The following is an 18,732-nucleotide window of genomic DNA, read 5'->3' as shown; positions in this document are numbered from 1 at the left end:
AAGTACTACAGGAGCAAACCATTTAACATTTGTTTACATACTTCCAGACTTCTTAGACAAACGTTTATTTACAAAAATTAGGTAGTAATATTCATATGGTTTTCTAACCTGCTTTTCATGTTGTGAACATCTTTCCTTGGTGGTAACTATTCATCTACATATAACTGAAAAAAACTTCCAGGCTTCACAATAAATACTTAAAGGCATTTTGACCAGAACCATTAGAAATTAATTAAGAAGGATGTTGCTTTGGCTTTGGTACCTCCTGTATAATGTGAAAATTGGCAATAAGTATTAAAATATTATGAGGATTTGCTGAAGATAAGAAACCCCACCTTTTCCATCACACAGCCTTAAAATTGCTGGCTTTCTTTGAGAGAAAGCAAACGTTGGTTTCTGTATCCAAATCTCCTGTCGGGGTCTGGCCCCACTGCTCCGTGTCTTCAGGGGCTTCTGGAACTACAGTGATGTCCGGGATCCCACCGCAGACTCCCTGAAGGGTGACAAAGAAACGGAAACGCCGCCCGGGCCGGAATCCAGTGCAGCCCTTAAGGAGGGGGCGTTGGCCAGCAGGACACTGGCGCTCTCGGGGCTTGGTCCGCCTGGCCTCTGGGCCTTCCAGCTGGGTAGGCGGCGTCGGTCACACGGTCCCTCCAGCCGCTCTGGAACCCTGTGTGGGTGCTGGTGCCGGGAGCTGCGGGGGGGCGGGGGGGAGGGCGGGGCCATGTGGTCGGTCTCTATGGAGACGGCGGGCTGCCGGCCCCGCCCCTGCCCCTCAGGCTGCGTCCGGGGTCCTGCTCTTGCAGCTCCACGCGGTCCAAAGAGGAGGCAGACGCTCGGAGCCGCGACTCTCCGCCACCTCCCGGAGGTAAAGCGCTTGCCTTCCGGGCTGCACAGCTTTTTCTTGGGGCCATGGGGGCCCAGCTCCCGGGCGGTTTAGTTCCCGGTGCAGCCTCGGGAAGACCCAAAGCAGCGCCCTCGCTGGGCTCCCCCTCGGTGACCTTGGAGAACCACAGCACTGAAGTGGCGTTTGGGAGGAATACCACTGTCCCTGCCTAGGGTCAGGTTTGAATTGGGCTGTGGCCAGTAAACTCTTATCTCCTGCAGAGCACGCATTTGAGATAGGGATGAAGTCACTGAGTTATTGAGAAGTTTGGAAAACACTAATCTTCATAGGATTCTGAGCTGGCTCACAGCGACTCCCTCCCTCCTTCGGGCAGTTCTCACCCTCTTCCTCCGGCCAGAGTCCGAAAAGTGGGGTCACCAGGCGGGGGGGAGTGAGAGGGATCGGGGGGCAGGTAGTGAAAGAGAAATACAAAGAATCTACTGCGAATACAGTAAGTGGTTAGAACTGTATAGCTCTGAATAGTTAATATGCTAAGATTTGATGAATAGGGTTATAGTCATATATAGATCAATAAGATCAAATCTTAGTTAAAATCGTGATACTTATATTTTATCTTTTTAAAAGGACCCATGCTCTGCTTATTAATCAACCTTGCCATGTATCAGAACAGAATATCCTAACAACACACGCATTCAAGTGCAGCACAACCCGTGTAATTGTTTTCAGGCCCGTCTTGACATTTGTGCATCATAGGAACCTCAAAAATTGTGCTCTAAAAACCATTATTTACGTGAAAGAAAGTAGGGGTTGGAACTTGGAAGTTTTAGAACAACAATAATTGATTATTCTTCTTGAATGAATTTAAATAGTACAGTCACTTCTTGTTATAATTTTTATGTTATAGCTTTAATGTTTTTATGTTATAGCTTCTATAGCTGTGAGCAAATCCAGCATTTGATTATGTCCAGTTTTGGCCACAAAACTCCTCCTGTGCCTCAAAACATGCTATTACTTTCATTATTTATTTGTGCATTTAATAAAAATTATATACCAGTTTATGTTCAAAATGGCATGTTTTTACATGCCCCGAATATAGGACATTTTACTTAACTGGAATTATCTTTCATTTCTATTTTTTCACAAATCACACTCACTTTTCCTGTATACCAGTTCTTTTCTGCAATCTTTAGAACCACACAACCTCTGAGGAGGCATATTTAAAGAATTAACTTTTAGAAAATAAATGAATCATTGTACGACTTGCAATGTGAATTGCCAAAGTACTCAAATGTAGGTACCTCTGTGCCAGGGAACAATGTTTTGTTTCCAGTTTCCACTCCAAGTCAGTGTCTTGCACAGTGGAGTAGGACCCGAGTAATTTACATTCCTCCAGCTGTGTAACCAATCACCTGTGGAAACACAGTTAATGACAACAGGGTTTTGATTTATCCCAGTGATGATTTAGCTCTATGTATGGACTGGCAGCTGTCCAGCCCTCTCACCCCTTAACCTGGCTTTGGTTGTCACACAACAGGCACCACCCGCCACCCCCCACCCGCCTTTTTCTCCCTAAGCATGGAGGTGCAAGTGTGGATTGCTGAGTTTCTCGTTGATATGTCAGTTATAAAGAATAATAAGTCATGGGATAGAAAGTATATTTCCAAATTAACCCATACCAGTCATACATCCAATTCAAGTTACACTCACATGTTAGGAAAAATCCAGTATAACCTTTAAACTTGATACCAGTTACTACCTGTGTGACCTTGGAATATTTTCTTTACCCTGTTCTTTTCATCTGTAATCAAACTCCCAGGATGAATGTGAGAAATAAATGAGCTTGTGTATGGGAAAGAGACTTACTAGCACTGTGCCAGTCAGAGTAGCTACTCAAAAAAATGTAGGATGTTAAACATAGCCTTTATTCCATGTCCCCCTCCCCACTTTGATTTAGTTACTTAATATGTTTGTTGGATCCAGTAACATGAGAAAAACCACAGATTGGGGTCTCCTATTTTATTCCCTTTTTGCACCAAACTTTAGAAATATTTAGAGCCCTTGTTTTACAGAGTGAGGTAAGAAATAGTTCTCCAGTTTGTGTCACCCACACTGGAGTTTCAATTCAGTGGAAAACTAGGCTGTAAGCAAAGCAGCAGCAGCGGGGCATTTCCTCTTCCAAGAATGACTCGCTACTTTGTACTAGAACAAGAGAGATCCTAAATGATCAAGGAAGAACTTTGTGGTACAGTATTTTGGCTTTTGGAGAAAGCACATGGAGAAAAGATGAAAAAAATGGATGAGAATTTGATTTTGTACATTTAGGTTTTGAGTCTCTCTTGGTATTAGAAGATACTGTAGCTGTCCGATTGTAAACATAATTCACAATAAATATTCTTGCCCCCAGAGTGAATTCTCATCTCAAATACGTACGCTTTCTTCCAATTTGCTGATGTTGTGAAAGAATAATCAGTCCGATCTACATATGAATTCAATCCTAAGCTTATTTTGCCATCTAACTCACTTGACATAATGATGGAAATTACTAATAAGAAGATCACACAAGTTGATAAGTTGTTACAGTTGTGATGCAGTTGTCAAATCCTAATAATCGGTGAAGGAATTTGGCTTTTTCTTGGCTAGCAACTTTTCTTTCAGCCCTTGAATTTAGAAAATTGGTGGATGTGAACAATTATTCATTTATTCACTCAGCAACTACTTGCCAAGTCCCTACCTGTTGGCAGGCACTACAAGGTAGGCAGCTTCTAAAATGACTCCCAACGACCCCAGCTTCCTGGTATTCATGCCCTTTTGAATCTCCTCCCCTCAAGTGGAGGCTAGACTTGTTTCTAATGCAGGGTTTGCCAAACTTTTTCTGTAAAGGGCCAGGTAGGAAATATTTTTTGCTCTGTGAGCCATGTGGTTTCTTTCCCAATTACTCAATTCTGCTGTTGTACTGAAAAGCAACCGCAGGCAATATGTAAATAAATATGATTAGCTGTCTTTCAATAAAACTATTTACAAAAATGGGCATTGGGCCAAATATGGCCTGCTGACCATGTTTGCTGACCCCTGCTCTGACGAATCAAAAAGCAATGGTATATCACTTCTGAGATTTTGTTACAGACTCTAGCTTCCATCTTGCCTGCCCTCTCTTGCCCTCTCGCTTGCTTACCTGAGTGGAAGCCAGCTGCCGTTTTGTGAGCTAAGCTGTGGAGAAGCCCACCTGGGAGGGGAGCCTCCAGCCTGCAAGGAACTGAGGCCCTTTCTCCTCAGTCTGTGAGGAACTGAATCGTGTGACAACCCTCTACCCGAGCTTGGAAGTGGATCCTTCCCCAGTTCAGCTTTGGGATGACAAAAGCCCCAGCTGACACTTGGGTTGTGAGAGACCCTGAACCAGAGGACCTAGTTAAGCCATGCTTGACCCCTGACTGTGAGAGAATAAATGCTTTTTTAAAGCAACTACGTTTTGGGACTGTATGTTACACAGCACTAGATACCCACCATGATACCCACACTAGACAACTAATACACTTCATGATAGGCTCCTTTAACAATGAACAAGAGATATGCTACATATTACCTCCTTCTCTTGGAGATTGACTGAACATCAATATACTAAATTTGCAAAACATCCTACAAAAAAAGTTTTAATTTTGTTCAATCAATCATTTCCAGGCATATTTAACCACAGATGCTGCTTTTCTGGGAAATACCTATTAATACCTTATGGAGCTACTATTTGGAGAGTTTTGTGTTTTATTTTTTAGAGGCTGAAAGAATTTTTTAAAATTATTTTATTTTTAAAATTTTTGGCTGCGTTAGGTCTTCGTTGCTGCATGTGGGCTTTCTCTAGTTGTGGTGAGTGGAGGCTACTTTTCGTTGTGGTGCACGGGCTTCTCATTGTGGTGGCTTCTCTTGTTGCGGAGCACGGGCTCTAGGTGCACGGGCTTCAGTAGTTATGCCTGGCAGGCTCTAGAGTGCAGGCTCAGTAGTTGTGGCGCACGGGCTTAGCTGCTCCTCGGCATGTGGGATCTTCCTGGACCAGGGATCGAACCCATGTCCCCTGCATTGGCAGGCGGATTCTTAACCACTGTGCCACCAAGGAAGTCCCTGGGGAGATTTTAAATGCTGGACTATGAAAAGAAATCATTCCATTTAAAGAAGTAGTGATTGCCAGCATGCCGTCTCTCCCTGGATCAAATAACTAGTCAATAAAGTAACATATTCATTTAAGAGAATGAATGTAATCCTGTGGGAATTTGTATCTATGTTTATATCTGTATATGATGTACTGTACTCACATATTGAAGCCCACCAGCAGAGATAGCAACTATTCTTTCTGTAATGTTCTGCTCGTTTTGTAACTCAGTAATACCTTACCACAGAGGATAATACCAATTTTGAGAAGTTGCTAAATAAAAATCCCTTATGTTGGCTCTTGGAGAGATTTCACATAACAACAGCTGGGCATCTTATGAAACTAAGGATTTGTTTTGATTTAATGTTGATTCAGAGGGAGGTATTTAATTTTCCACATTGCCATGAGGTTTTTATCTGAACATTATTTGTACTGTAGTTTGCCAGGACACATCACTGCCTTGCTTCACACGTGAGGAGACTGAGGCTCAGAGATGAAATTACTTGTAAAGCTTTAATTTTGGGGTGGGGAGGTTGAGGTTTTTTGTTTGTTTTTGGCCGTGCAGCATGTGGGATCTTAGTTCCCAGACCAGGGATCAAACCCATGCCCCCTGCAATGGAAGCATGGAGTCTTAACCACTGGACCACCAGTGAAGTCCCTAAGGCTTCAATTTAGGGGGATCAGAGCAGGAATTCAAATTTGGTGCTCACCATGTCATGCTGCCCTTCTGTAATATTTCTAAAACTGTTCCTAATATGGTACGTGACTTTCCGAGATATTCATTCTTAAAATGTGCTTCTGTCTCATTGAAGTGTAATAAGCGAAGAGGCACCACCAGCGTTTGGCTTATTCTCAGATTCTTCTGACTTGCCAATAAAATTTCTTCAGCTACTCCAGGCTGAAGAAATTCACATTGTTCCCTCTCTTCTTGGTATTTATAGCAACAGAGGGTTGCTTAGAAACTTAGACATTTCTGATGCTTGAATCTCAGCTAGAATTTCAGTGGAAGCAGTCATCCAATTGTGTTTTAACATCTTCTGTAATGGACATAACCTCCCAAGACAGCTAATGCTGCTGAAGTGATTGTTTTCCCACTTAGACTGAGCCAAAATCCATCTCTCTGACCTCATCCATTGTTCTTAATTTTGTCTTCTGGGCACTCACAAGCCACGTGTAATTGAATTTATATGTAAAAAGCCTCCAGACATTGATGTACGTGTGGTACAGTGTGAGAAAGTGGTCCACTTGCTTTTCTCTTTTTTAAATAGATACTCTGTTTTCTATAAATGGAAAATTCTCTCTCTTCCTCTTTGATTTGAAATCTAAGAAGTGCCCATGTATACATGAGTCTATCTATTTTGGACCCTTCTCTTCTGCTCCCCTGATTAGTTATTTGTCCCCATGCTAATACAATGTCATCTTATTAGTGCAGCTTTATAATAAGTTTTTCTACATTAATTGTTTATTAAAGTATAGTTGATTTACAATATTATATTAGTTTCATGTATATAGCATAGTGATTCAATAGTTTTACAGATTGTACTCCATTAAAATTTATTACAAGGTAATGGCTGTAATTCCCTGTGCTATACAATATATCCTTGTTTTTTTGTTTGTTTGTTTTTATTGAAGTACAGTTGATCTACAAAGCTGTGTTAGTTTCAGGTGTATTGCAAAGTGATTCAGTTAATGTGTATATGTTAATCCCAAACTCCCAATTTATCCCTCCTCTCCTATAATAAGTCTTGATATCTAGAAACACATCTCCCTCTCTTGCTCTTCCAGACTGTCTGGACTACTTTAGCCTTGTAAATTTCCATAAATATTTTAGAATCAGCTTTTCAAGTTACACACATACAGTATCACTTTGGGATTTTTTTGAGATTGCATTGAATCTGTAGATCAATTTGAGAGAATTAGTCTCTTCATTTTTCTGAATCTCTAATACATATCTCTAAACATTTCTCTCCATTGATTTAGGTCTCTAAAAATTGTTTTTCAGTAAAGTTTTCTATCTTTATAAAGTTGTACTTTTACTTTTTCTAGGTACTTAGTAGTATTTGATGTTGTTTTAAAACTTCTTAATCAAAATAGAAGATATAGAAAAATATGCATGTTATAAGTGTAATACTCGATGAATTACAAAGTGAACTCACCCAGGCTCCCACCCCTAGGTCAATACCAGCACCCCAGAATCCCCTCTCATATCCCTTCTAGTCATTACCTTCTCTTTCCTCCCCAAAGGTAACCACTATCCTGACTTCAACCACTAGAGCATAGAACTTTGTATAAATAAAACCATGCAAGGGGCTTCCCTGGTGGCGCAGTGGTTGAGAGTCGGCCTGCCGATGCAGGGGACACGGGTTCGTGCCCCGGTCCGCGAAGATCCCACATGCCGCCGGGAAGATCCCACATGCCGTGGAGCGGCTGGGCCCGTGAGCCATGGCCGCTGAGCCTGCGCGTCCGGAGCCTGTGCTTCACAACAGGAGAGGCCACGAGAGTGAGAGGCCCGCTTTCCGCAAAAAAGGAAAAAAAAAAAAAAAAAAACCATGCAAAATGTTTTACTTTGTTTCCAGCTTCCCTTGTTTAATGTCTTAGGTGTGTGATTCATGCATACTGTTGTGTGTAGCAGCAGCCTGCTCATTGAGCTGTAGCATTCTACTGCATGAATATATGACAATATATTTATCTATTCAACCGTTGATGGATGCTTGGGTTGTATCCAGTTTGGAGCTATCCAAAGCAGCTATGAACATTCTTGTGGATATATTTGGTCCACACGTGCATGTTTTTCTGTTGGGTCAAGTGTATGCATATGTTCAACTTTAGGAAATAATGCCCGTTTTTCAAGCACTTATACTAATCTACACTTTGACCAGCTATATATGAGTTCTGGATGCTCACCAACACACAACTTTGTCAGTCTGTGCTGGATAACAAACCATCCCCAAAGCTGAAACAGGAATCATTGTTTGTCACAATTCTGTGGGTTCACAATTCATCCGGGCAGTTCCACTTGCTGTTGTAGGCTGGGGTCATTCGTTTGGTTGCATTTACCTGAGAGCTCAGCTGGAACTGGAATACCCGAGATGGCTTCATTCACACATCTGGTGCTCTGACTGGGGTGGCTGAAATAGTTGGGGGCTGGTTCAACCTCTGTCTTTCCATGTGGTCTCACCTCACTCAGTAATCTAGCCCGAGCTTATTTACCCGGCAGCTAGATCTCAAGAGTGCAGGAAGAGAAACTGCAAGTCTCAAAGCCCAGGACCAGAAGTCATATATCATCACTTCCATAACGTCCTATTGGTTATAACAAGGCAGTGCTAGTACAGATTTGTGGGGAGGAAGGGCAATAAGACCCCACTTCTTGATGGGAGAACTGGATGGGAGCAATCATTCCTGGCCATATGTACAGACAGTATACCACGTTGCTTCCTCTGGTCACAAAAATTCACATGCCTTTCACAAGCAGAATGCATTTACCCCATCCCAAGACACCCAAGGTCTCATCCAATTATGGTATCAGTCTAGAAGTCCAGTCTCTCGTGATCTGCATCAGGCCCAATTGCAAGTGAGGCTCCTTGTCTGTCGCTGCTCTTGAACTGGAGACCTGTGAGTTTAGCTGTCTCCCAGACACCTAGATTACACTAGTGAAACACAAAAAGGGTAACCACAGCAGTCTTTCCTATTCACAAAGGCAGGAAACAAGTCACATGGCAGTTTCTGGTCCACAGCAATTCTGAAATTCAGCCAGACCAGTTGTCCTGATGATTCCTTGATTATGGTCCAGGTCTACTCCCTGGGAGTAATCTCCTGATCCATTGATCTCAGCTTCTCTTGGCTCTGCACTACTGACTCTTCGCTCTGTCCTCTGCGTCACCCATCTTTCTCAATAAGAAATTATCTGTGGTTGCAGTTGCAAAGCTTTCTCAGCCTGCTTCTTACCTGTAGAAAGTTGGAGGCTCAGAGACTATTTCAGGCCTTCTCAGTCCCTTTTATTTCAAGCTGGTCATGCTTTCACCAGAACAATCTTCTTGACAATTTTGTGGGTTTTCTGTGTATCTTATTATAATCCATTCTCTTCAACAAAGGCTGCATCCACAAATCCCTTTGAGATAGGCCCCTGGCTGCCTTGGGATATGAATCAGGGTGCTGTGGGACAAAGTCTCTAAGACTCTTAGGAACTCTTTTATTTTCTAAATGAGAGGGTCTATGAGACACACCACCTTAAACCTTTCAAAGACCTTATCAAGGAGGTCTTTGAAATGAAGCCATTTATTACTTTGAGACTTTTTGCTGGCTGGAGATACTGTACTAGATGTTCTTTATTTCTGTTAGATTCTGCTAAAAAACTAGATTTTCAGGTCAGTTCATGTCTCTCTTATTGTATCATATTCAGCTAAGAAGCCAGTCAGAACTTTCTATATCCTGCTTGGAATCTCTTTAGCCAGGTCTGCACATTCCTTGGTAGATTTCCTATTGTCCACATTAATGCAGGCAACAGTGTTACTAAACATTCCACTGCTACATAACACAGGTGATCCTTTTTCTAGCCTTTCTTAGCAACTTCACTGTTCTTCTAGGCTCCACTGACAGTCTCCTCACCACCCTTCCAATTTCCACTTGCTGCTCTTTTTCGACATCATTGCCATATGCTTTAAGTTATGTTATGGCAATACTCTACTTCCAGGTATGAATTTTTTCTATCAGTTTTTATTGCTGAATGACAAAATGCTCCAAACTCTAGTGGCTTAAAACAATCTTTTACTGTTATGATTCTGAGGATCAGCTGGGCCTAACGGAATGCAGTGGTTCTACTCCATGTGTTGCTGACTAGAATCTTCCATTCCTACTATTCTGCAGTGCCACTAGTGTCATAAATCTAGTGAGATATATTTGCGAGTCTGTTTCTGGACTCAACTGGTTTATTTGTCTATTCTTATGCCAATATCTCATGGTCTATTTACACTAACTTTATAGTAAATAAGTCCTGATACCTGTAGAGTAAGTCTTATTACTTTATTCTTTTTAAAGTTGTCTTTGCTGTTCTTGACCCTTTGCATTTTCATACACATTTCATAATTAGTTTGTCAAACACACACACACACACACACACACACACACACGTGCACACAAACACCCCACCCCACTGCTGGGTTTTGATTAATAGATTAATTTGGTACAACTAAACATCTATATAGACATTACTGTTACTTAGATCTTTAAAAATTTCTCTTGATAAAATTTTTAGTATTCTATGTGGAACATTTGTACCTCTGATTTAAATTGGATTTTTAAAAGTTATTATAAATGACATACTGTTTTTTAATAAAAATTTGTTGTTAGTATACAGAAATACAGGTTTTTTATGTTGACCTTGTGTATAGCAACCTTCCTAAACATGCATTAAATCTGACAATTTACCTGTAAATTCTTCAGTATTTTCTACATATAATTATGCCACTAATAAATAATGACAGTTTTTTCCTTTTCAATGATTATAATTTAATTTTCTTGCTTTATTACATTGGACAGAATTCCAGAACAATATTGAATAAAGATGGTAGTGGCAATTATAAGGAAAGTTTCAACATTTTACTATTAAGTTTAATGTTTGCTAGTTTCTTATAATATGTCCTAATTTGGATTAGGAAGTTTCTTCTAGTTCTAGGTTGGTAAGATTTTTTTTGTTATGAATGGGAGTTGAATCTTATCAAATGCACTTTTTGTATCTACTGAGATTTTCATGATTTTCTCCTTTGTTTTATTAATGATGAGAAGTGCATTGATTTTGTAATATCAAATCAAATTTACATTCCAACTTGCTGGTGATATATTAACATTTTTAATACATTGCTGGGTTTGGTGTTCTAATATTTTGACTAGGATTTTTGGACCTATGTTTATGGTAATAAACCTATAATATTCCTCTCTTATAAGGTTCTTGTTGGGTTTTGGTGTTAAGGTTATGCTGACTTCATTGAAGGACCTGGAAATAATTACCACTTTTTCTATTCTCTGGAATAAGTTTGTTATTTCTTCCTTAAATGTTTGGTAGATACAAATATTGGTTCCAGGAGTAAGGTGCTGCCATACCAACATCAATACATTCCAAATTATGTGACATTAACATCCAGTCTGGCAGCATGAAATTGTTATTGGAGACTTGGACAGTCAGCAATCCATGTTACCAAAAAAAATGTACAAAAGTATAGTCTAGAATAGCTTAAAAGGCATATTACATACCTAATGAGCTTGTACTTTATACAAAGAGGTAGAAAATGACTGTTATTAGAATGTGTTCATTTCTACTGGCTGCATTTGCCAAGGTACTACAAGAATTAAAGGAGCTCAGAAAATATTTGGCTGGTTTGCAAGCAGGAATGAAAAGGAAATCAGAGACAACCAAAAAACTCAGGGTTTTGCAAGCTTGGAAGGTGCAACTGATTCACATGTTCAACTAGTTAAGAAGCAACAGAGAAGTCCTTTGAGCAAAAAAGTCTGCTTAAAACTCTGCCTAGCGGCAAAGACCAAGTCAGGAAGAGTATGGTTGTCACACCATTGTTAGGATCTCTGAATGGAATAAGGTGGTACCCAGCAAATACTTTCACGCTGGGAAAATATCTCAAAGAGGGGAGACTTAGGGTTTGGCTCTTCCTAAGGAAAGTCTGATAGGCTCAAACTACTTGCAATTAAATTGAGAGAGAGAGAGAGAGACAAGTCTCTAAACAGTTGTGGCACATAGCACTGCCTGGAATCAAATAACTTGAGATAGATATTGAGAAAGCCATTTTGTCAAAGGCGTTACCTACACGGTATAAAAGAGAATGTGATTGTTTGAGACTAAAAATGATAACTGGGTTCCAGCCTTCTACAGCAGGATCTCAGAACTGCTACAGATTAACTCTTTTATATATCGTTCTTCTCCTTTACAAATGGGAATATTTATTGTAGTTATCCTTTTCCTGTTCTACCATTATATATATTGTGTGTAGGAGCTGGTACCAGATAGCTTCTCTTTTTAGTTCAGAGTTCTCGAGATCAAGAGTAGGTATATCTGGGTCTGTAGAGGCTGTTATGAATCATTTCTATCTCCTGGGATCTAAGCTCAAAATACTGATGAGATCGAACTTTGGGGTTGTCTGCTTTAAGGCGTGGATGAGCGTGTTCTGCATGTGGGAAAGGAAGGGAACTGATCCAAAGGGTGAACTGTGGTAGACTGTATTACTATCTGCGCTCTTGTGTAATCCTCTCCCCTGGAGTATGGGCCAGACGTAGTGACTTGCTTTTACCTAATAGAACAGAGCAAAAGTGATGGGATACCAATTCTCAGGTTAGGTTACAAAGAGACTGTGGCTTCCCTCTTGTGTGCCCTCTCTTGCTTTTTCATTTGCTTCCTCTGATGGAAGCCAGCTGCCATGTGAACTGCCCTATGGAGAAGCCCATCTGGCAAGGAAAGCAAAGGATTCCTCCACCCAACAGTCCACGAACAACTGAATCCTGGTCACAGCCACATGAATGAGCTTCAGATCCTTCAGATGGGGCTGGAGTCCTGGCCAACACAATGATTGCAGCCTATGGGAGATTTTGAAGGAGAGGTACCTGGTATGTACTGAATTGTGTCCCCCCACCCCTAGATCCATATGTTGAAGCCCCCACCCCCGATGTGACTACATTTGGAGGTGGAGCCTATAAAGAAGTAATAAAAGTTAAATGAGGTTATAGGGTTGGGGGCCTTAATCCAATAGGACTGGTATCCTTATAAGAAGAAGAAGAAGAGATACCAGAGTGCCTCCTGCACCCCACCCCGTGTGTGCTCAGAATGAAGGCCTTGTGAGAACACAGCAGGAAGACTGCTGCCTGCACGATAGGAAGCGAGGCCTCACCAGAAACAACAATGCTGATCTTGGACTTTCGGCCTCCAGAACTGTGAGAAAACAAATTTCTGTTGTTCAGGCCGCCCAGTCTGTGGTGTTTTGTAATGGCAGCCCTAGTAGACTAACAATACTGTACCCTACTAGATTGTGCCTGGATTCCCGACCCTCAGGAACTTGAGATAATAAGAAGAGTTTGTTGTTTTGAGCTGTTAAGTTTTAGGGTAATTTGCTATGCAGCAATAAATCATTAATATATTAGCCTAACTTTTTCTTCTATATCCTTTTTGACTTATGTCCTCAAAAGCTAGGCACTGGGGTTGGGAGTGGGGGCGCCCTCTTTGAGCCCTTCAGATTCTTGCTTTCCAGAGAAAGAAAAATTCAGTATTTATGGCTGATAAAGAATCATTCCAATTTCTGAGTCATTTTGCCAGCCAAGTAAAAAACAGCTCTGGTTTGGATTCACATTTGGGTCCAGGTAGTTGAGGAGAGAATAATCGCAATGATTTAGAGTTCATGAACTCTCTGTGTATATTTGTATGGATATATATATATGAATTGCTCTAATTGTATCTACATAAACAAATATATGTAAATGAATTGCTGTAATTCTATTATTCCTATATGGACAACATTAATATACTGGATGTTCTAGGTGTGGACGAAAATAATTTGCTGAGATGTCAGCTGGGAATTCTCCCAGGGAAAGCTTGGAAATGGAGAGCTTCCACACAAGATTCAGTGCCTGGACACCTTTTAGCAACAAGTCATTAAATTGACAGGTGAGTCACATACTCTCGAATAAGACAAGCTTTCTAAGGTGAATTTTACTGTGATATATTGGGTCTCATGTTGCCATATTTAAAATAAAATAAATACTTGTAAAGAACTTAGTTTTTGAGTCACTTTAAACAAAAATAAACCTACCCCAAAGACAGTCTCTCCTCACCCCAGTCCACGACTCCAATCTTATGGGAGGTGCAAGAGCTGCTCCCACTTTTGCCCTGTCAGCACCTCCAGAGATGAAACAGAAACCTCCAGGACACACCCTGGTTGCTGTAAGGGGGAGGAGACAAGAGAAGGTGCTTTGGTGGTATTTTGGTGTGGAGAGTGTTGATATGTGTTTCTTTCATTCTCTCTTCCCTCTTGTGCCAACTGCATGGTTCCCTGGGGCCAGGGGATGCCCCTCCTTTGAAAGATAACGCAGGAAGTAGTCACTGGAATGGCCCAGGCAGCTCTGCCAGACCTTCTTGGAAAAGGGGGCTGCCTGGGTCCTCAGAGCTCCTGCGTGGTCCAGGCGCATTCACAAGGGAAGGAGACCAGATGGGCTGGGACCAAAGCCTGACTAGTAATAAAGACAGTGGGTTTATATATGTCCTCTGAGCCAAGCTGGACTGAAGTCCTGGTTTGGGGGGACGCTGGTCCTGGTGTATGTCTTTCATGGAGACACTCCTAACAATGGCTCTTCAGCAAAATTTACTAACTTTCCTTTTGGTGGGTGCTATGAAGAGGTAGGACTGTGGGTTAGTAAAATCACACCTACTTCACATGGCCCTGTTTTCACAATTAAGCAAGTAGCCAGTATGTGTTTTCAAGATGAAATGTTTGGGATCTGTTTCCCGGACCACATTAGCTTAGGTGGAAACAATAGTGAGGATCCAGTATCTCTTTGGGCCCTCCTTGAGCCCCTCTGCAATTACATCCCTGCCAGCCTTTCCCACCAGCCCACCCAACAAGCCTGGGCTTGCCTGCATCCCCAGATAAAAGGAGTTTAAGCTGAAGGGAGAGACCCTTACTACATATGTGAAAGTGCTTTGTGAACTGTAACGTGCAATGCAAATATTAGCTGTGAGGTTGTTAGGTTGCCTATGGATTGCTTAGCAACTAAGAACATATTGAACTGTAAAGGAAAATGTCATTTCCTCTCCCTTATCGCTCTTTCAGGAAAGAGTTGCTCTTATAAGTCATTGATTTGACCTCTGGACTAACAAGCAACATCAAGAATTCTTATTCACGATTTTTTTATGATGCACTAAATTACAATTAAGGTAAATGTAGCCTAATGATGTAATTATCTTAAAGAAAATAAAATATCATAAAATGTTCACATAACTTTTAAGAGTTTCTTTTTTTCTACAGAAAAAAAGCAACTGATTTTTTGTGTGTGTGTGTGGTACGAGGGCCTCTCACCGTTGCGGCCCCTACCATTGCAGAGCACAGGCTCCAGACGCACAGGCTCCGGACGCACAGGCTCAGCGGCCATGGCTCACAGGCCCAGCCACTCCGCGGCATGTGGGATCTTCCCGGCCCGGGGCACGAACCCGTGTCCCCTGCATCGGCAGGTGGACTCTCAACCACTGAGCCACCAGGGAAGCCCCAGCCAATGAATTTTTAACATTCTCTTAGTATATTAAATTCTCCTTGGAACTCTCAGACAGATAAGATATTTGAAGTAGGTACTCCGAAATATTTGTTACATGAATGAATGGATCCAAAAAATATCTGAGAAATGACAGTGGCAGCAGCATTTAGGAATATGGGTAAGACTCATATGGCAGTGGTCACTGATTGCCGTTAAGTCCTGGTTCTTCTTATTCTTTCCCTTGCATCCTATTATCTCTGTAATTTATTTCAAAATACTCCAGCATGGCTGGTGTGACATGTGAAAGTGTTAGTTGAAATTACACCCAGGGGCAGCTAGTGTTCTGATCAAGAGTTAGTACTCTAGGGGTGATTAGCTAGCACTGTATTGGAAAGGTCACAGTGTTTTAGTTATTACCAGACACTTTGCTAATTAGCATAGCAAATATTAGATATTAGTTATTATCAGAGCAACTAGTGTCTTGTTAACATGCTGGTTGAATGCTAGAAATGGCCTGTCTTTGGTGAAATTAAAGGTATTCAGATATGTGGACTGACCAAAATATTCCAGAGAGCCCTCCGGCAGGCCTGGACCTGTCTGAAGAATCCAGCCAGGCCAGTTGGTGCTTATTAAGGATGGTTTCATCTCCAAAACATGGCCGTGTCTGACTGGGGGTTTTCTGGTAGCCTGAGGCCAACAAAAAGGATAGTAATAGAATCCTGTTCATGGAACATTGTTCTTTCTCAGTTGAATGAATCTTTCACCCAAAAGGCAGAGAGCTGGGATTTTGTCAGGCCTACAGAGGAGGCTGTATGAAGTGGTTTGGGCTTATTTACTAAAGTTTGTTCAGTGAAACTCCAGGTAGGGCATCCTTTGGGGCTGCTTTCACTACAACCTGGTGGTGGGGCTTGGGGGACAGGCTAACCCTCAAACTTCTTAGATATTCACCAAAAAGTGTCAAGAGTTGTGCAAGACCAAATTGGGTAATTTTAGTTTACAATACCTGCTTCTCTCAGTCTTTCTTACACTTTCACACAGTCATTTCATCTCTCCTACCTACGAACGCACCTTCTCCATCGTCCGCTTTCTCTGCATCCGTGGGGCTCCTAGTGGATTATCCCTGATGGAGTCACCAAATCACTGGAGGGAGACAGCCATCTTCCAGGCATGTCAAAAGAGGCTGCAAAGACAGGCCACAGACAAAGAGGCTCTTCAGTCAATGCTTAAAAATCAGGAGGGGACTTCCCTGGTGGAGCAGTGGTTAAGAATCTGGCTGCCAATGCAGGGGACACGGGTTTGAGCCCTGGTCCGGGAAGATTCCACATGCCGCAGAGCAACTAAGCCCGTGCGCCACAACTACCGAGCCTGCACTCTACAGCCCGCAAGCCACAGCTACTGAGCCCACGTGCCACAACTACTGAAGCCCGCGTGCCTAGAGCCTGTGCTCTGCAACAAGAGAAGCCACCGCAATGAGAAACCCGTGCATCGCATTGAAGAGTAGCCCTTGCTCGCCGCAACTAGAGAAAAGCCCATGCACAGCAACAAAGACCCAACGCAGCCAAAAATAAATAAATGTATATTAAAAAAAAAATCAGGAGGAAGGGAGATTTTTATGGTAGTCATTGGGTAGGCTTCCTTTGACTTCAATTTTGCAGCTTTCAAGATAAGAAAATAAGAGACCAAACCCTTTATCCATAATTGCTTTGTGGGCCATCCTGTTCTAGTCTCATGTATCACAAACCGAGCAATTTTAGTTGTAACCACTGGAGGTCATTAGTGATCTTGTGGTATATTTTGAGGCTCATCAACAGTAGGCCTGACATTTTTTCACTGGAAACTTCATTCACTGTCTGGCACCTGAATTCTTCTTTCTGTGGGAGAAGGATATGGAACTAACCTGTTAAGTGAAATTACGCTGCTTTGTTTGACAGCAGCTGTGTTTCTGCAGAGTTATATGTATTTCATAGTCCCATGAAGCTGTTATTACATGTTCTGGGCTACTAATTTCGGGGGAAGTTGTATGTCAATTTCTGGTCTCTGGGTTTGGCATCCTGAAACCAGGATCTTTAATTTGTAGTGGTGGTTTTTGTTGTTGAACATCTATCAGGTCATTCCCCACAGTCTGGATGAAGTCTTTCTTACATGACTTCCTGCCATCTCTTTTGGTCAGCCATTTCTTGCTTCTTACTGACAGCTGAAGACACCATGTGCAGATGGTCTAATCCAGTTTGAGCTGTGCTTGATTTTAACCCAATCTAAAAGCCCAACTTATTTTCATTTTTAGCCTAAAGTTAATGCAATAAAATTTTAAAGCATCTTTATTGAGATGTAATTCACACACATAAAATTCATGCATTTAAAGGACACAGTTCAATGGTTTTAGCAGGGGTCCCCAAGCTTTTTGGCACCAGGGACCGGTTTCGTGGAAGACAGTTTTTCCAGGGTTGGGGTGGTGGTGTTTCAGGCAGTAATGTGAACAATGGGGAGCAATGGGGAGCGGCAGATGAAGCTTTGCTCACTTGCCCTCCGCTCTCCTCCTGCTGTGCGGCCTGCTTCCTAACAGGCCGTGGACTGGTACCGGTTGATGACCCAGGGGTTGGGGACCCCTGGTTTTAGTACATTCACAGAGTTGTGCAACCACCACCACAATTTAAGTTTAGAACATTTTCATCACCCACAAAAGAAACCCCCTATCTATTAGCAATCACTTCCCATTCCAATCCCGCTCAATTCCAGCCCTGCACAACCACTAATCTATTTTATTTCTCTATAAATTTGCCTATTCCAGACTTTTCATATAAATGGAATCATACAATATGTGGCCTTTAGTTCACCTGTTTTATAGCATATATCAAGACTTTCCTTTTATTGCCAAATAATATTCCACAGTGTAGATATGCCACATTTTATTTATCCACTCATCAGTTGATGGCCATTTGGGTAGTTTCCACATTTTGGCTACTGTAAGTAATGCTGCTATGAACAACTGTGTATAAGTCTTTCCATATGGATGCTTTACTTCTTTTAGGTATATAACTAGAAATGGAATTGCTGGATCAAATGGTAGCACTGCAATCAACTTTTAATTATTAAGTGTTTTTTCTGAATTATATTTACTCCTCTAGTCCCTGTTCCTCCATAACTATGAATAAGCTTGTGAATAAAAGAAAGAATTTAGCATTATTCGAATGCCTGAAATCTTTGCATGTAAGCTCAGCTATATTTGTGCAATACCTTGCTTTTCAGACAGAGAAGCCATTGTTTTAGATGCTTTGTTTTATAATTTCTGAATAACTTTGTTTTAATTCAGGCAGTTATAAAGCTTAAACAGGATATTGAAGTACCAGTCAGAAATATGTTGTCACAGTTTTCATTAAAAGTTTCTTCTTAATCTCTATGAGATATATTCAAATATCTAAGATTTTTCTTTTCTATCCTAATAAATATTCCATATTGTTAAGACTTTGGAAATTTTCTTAAATGGAGTTTTATAATATTTAAGACATTTTTC

General features: G+C 41.4%; 1 long non-coding RNA gene across 9 annotated transcripts; it reads left to right on the top strand.

The window, feature by feature from the left end:
* Positions 1-211: 211 nt before the first annotated feature.
* On the top strand, positions 212-18,673 carry LOC137204494 (uncharacterized). Of its 9 annotated transcripts, none has more exons than XR_010933656.1 (6): positions 223-868; positions 12,395-12,590; positions 13,515-13,641; positions 14,804-14,907; positions 14,999-15,399; positions 16,260-18,668. It is a non-coding gene; the product is annotated as an uncharacterized lncRNA (long non-coding RNA). The 9 variants fall into 9 exon arrangements; XR_010933657.1 differs by having other exon boundaries at positions 224-868; positions 14,999-15,311; XR_010933654.1 differs by adding an exon at positions 12,734-12,914 and having other exon boundaries at positions 225-868; positions 14,999-18,670.
* Positions 18,674-18,732: the final 59 nt, after the last annotated feature.

The sequence above is a fragment of the Pseudorca crassidens genome, chromosome 13 (genome assembly GCF_039906515.1).
Source record: "Pseudorca crassidens isolate mPseCra1 chromosome 13, mPseCra1.hap1, whole genome shotgun sequence".
Lineage (NCBI taxonomy): Eukaryota > Metazoa > Chordata > Mammalia > Artiodactyla > Delphinidae > Pseudorca > Pseudorca crassidens.
This window is presented reverse-complemented; position numbering and strand designations above follow the sequence as displayed.